The sequence below is a fragment of the Metopolophium dirhodum genome, chromosome 1 (assembly GCF_019925205.1).
Source record: "Metopolophium dirhodum isolate CAU chromosome 1, ASM1992520v1, whole genome shotgun sequence".
Classification (NCBI taxonomy): Eukaryota; Metazoa; Arthropoda; class Insecta; order Hemiptera; family Aphididae; genus Metopolophium; species Metopolophium dirhodum.
In genome coordinates this window covers 159,345,217-159,347,540 of record NC_083560.1, presented here as the reverse complement: position 1 = coordinate 159,347,540, position 2,324 = coordinate 159,345,217, and positions in this window count along the sequence as shown.

Below are 2,324 nucleotides of genomic sequence, written 5' to 3'. Positions count from 1 at the left end.
TCCAAGTAACTTGGGTACGATCTAAGGAACCACAACTGATTTAATGAGCCTTTCGCGGTTTCACCTTAATGCGGCTTGCACTGAGACATGCATGGCTTAATCTTTGAGACAAGCATATGACTACTGGCAGGATCAACCAGGGATCTCGGTTTTACAACAACTGCGTCCCGTGACGGATCCCCGCGGCGACGCCGACCAAGGGGCGACGACGACGCGGACACTCGTCTCGGGACGCGTGCGTCCGAGCGCCGGTCCGCCCGTGGGCAAGCCGACGCCGAGGAAGGTCGAAACGACCGTGACCGGTATACGGTCACGGCGCACGACCGACCGCGGTTCGAGTGGGATACGTGCGCGGACGGGCGCCCGTAAACCGCGCGCTTCGGTCGACGCGAGCGCCGCACTGAGCACCCGCAGAACGCGGGGCGACTGCGGCGGCGGTCGCGTGCGGAAGACCGAACACACGCGGAGAGCGAGCGCTCGCCCGACGCGACGTGACCCGTGCGTTGACGAGAGTCGGGGTTAGCGCGTACGCCGTCCGTTTTCAGCGGACGGAGAATTACCGCGCTAGCGCCTCTCGCCAGGTTTATAACGGCCCCCAGCCGAGATCGTGGGGGAAGCCGGGACGCGACGCGAAGTCCGTCGTCCCGGGGCTTCGCCCCGGCGACCGCCGGGCACGGCGACGATGGCCGGCCGCGGCGGGAATGTTTTGGCGTCGAGAGCTCGTAACTTGCGGAACGGTAACGGGAGTCGTCATCGATTTTTGAAAAAAACGATTTGCGCGTCGGAGGCCCACCGGAAGGCGGGCCTGCGACGCCGGTTGAGTTTTGCCACTCGGCGTGCGAGATGGGTCGGTCGCCGAAACTTGGACGGATACCATCGAAGGGCACCGGATTGCTGACCATTCCGAAGACTGGGGCAGACCGGTGCGCGGCGATGGACGCGTCGGCTTCGGCGTCGCCCGTGGCTTTGCTGTCGTACGTGATTGGCGATCGGACGCCGGCGGAACGCCGACGACCGAGTCGCTCACAAATTTACAAAATCTCGAGTTTCACAATGTGCGACGGGGGTGTTCACGCGTAGTGGTACACCCGGGTCGAAGGAACTTCGCCATCACCGTGCGTAGCGGTTAGGCGAGAATCGAAAATCCGTCAATCACCGTGCGTAGCGGTTAGGCGAAAATCACAAAATCCGTGCGTAGCGGTACGGCCGCGGATAAAGGATTACCGATTTAATTGTCGCGGACACCGGTGTCCTATAGTACTCGGAACGTACGACGTGAACACGTCTCGGGTACGTCGAGATCGAACCAACGGTTAACGAGTTATTGCACACGGAAAAACTACGTTCGAAAAGTTGAATTCGAAATCGTGTCGACGGACATCGCCGGGGCTGCCGTCATGTGCACCACCCCGGCACCGACGAATAACCGAGGACGTCGAGTGAAAAAAAAAAAATCGAATTTTCACACACGGTGGTCCGTGCGACGGGACGGTACGGCGGGCGCGCAGCTCGGCGACGGTAATCACCCCTGTAACGTCGCGGTCAGCGCAGAAATTCTACGCGGTAAAGGTTTTCGGCAAAGGGGGATATCCCTGGACAACGACTCTGCGGTCTGCCCGTGATGAACGGTACGGTCGATGTCACCGGCAAACCGTGAAAACGGTTGACCGAGACCCCGCCGTCGGAATACAGTCAATCACAGTGCGTAGCGGTTAAGCGAAAATCAAATATCGGTCTATCTCCGTGCGTAGCGGTACGGCCGCGGATAAAGGATTACCGATTTAAATGTCGCGGACACCGGTGTCCTATAGTACTCGGAACGTACGACGTGAACACGTCTCGGGTACGTCGAGATCGAACCAACGGTTAACGAGTTATTGCACACGGAAAAACTACGTTCGAAAAGTTGAATTCGAAATCGTGTCGACGGACATCGCCGGGGCTGCCGTCATGTGCACCACCCCGGGACCGCCGAATAACCGCGAACGTCGAGTGAAAAAAAAAAATCGAATTTTCACACGCGGTGGTTCGGATCCGGTCACGGGGACGCCGCCGCGCACCAAGGGCGACTCCGCGCCTCGCCCGTCGATGAAAAATATTTCCGCGTACGGCACTCCGAGTCCGCGGGACGTAATAATTCTTTACGTTAGTCCACCTCGCACCCGTCGAACGCCGACCAGACAAAAATCGGCAATCGATGAAGGGCACAGTGTCCACGGATCCGGTCACGGGGACGCCGCCGCGCACCAAGGGCGACTCCGCGCCTCGCCCGTCGATGAAAAATATTTCCGCGTACGGCACTCCGAGTCCGCGGGACGTGCTCG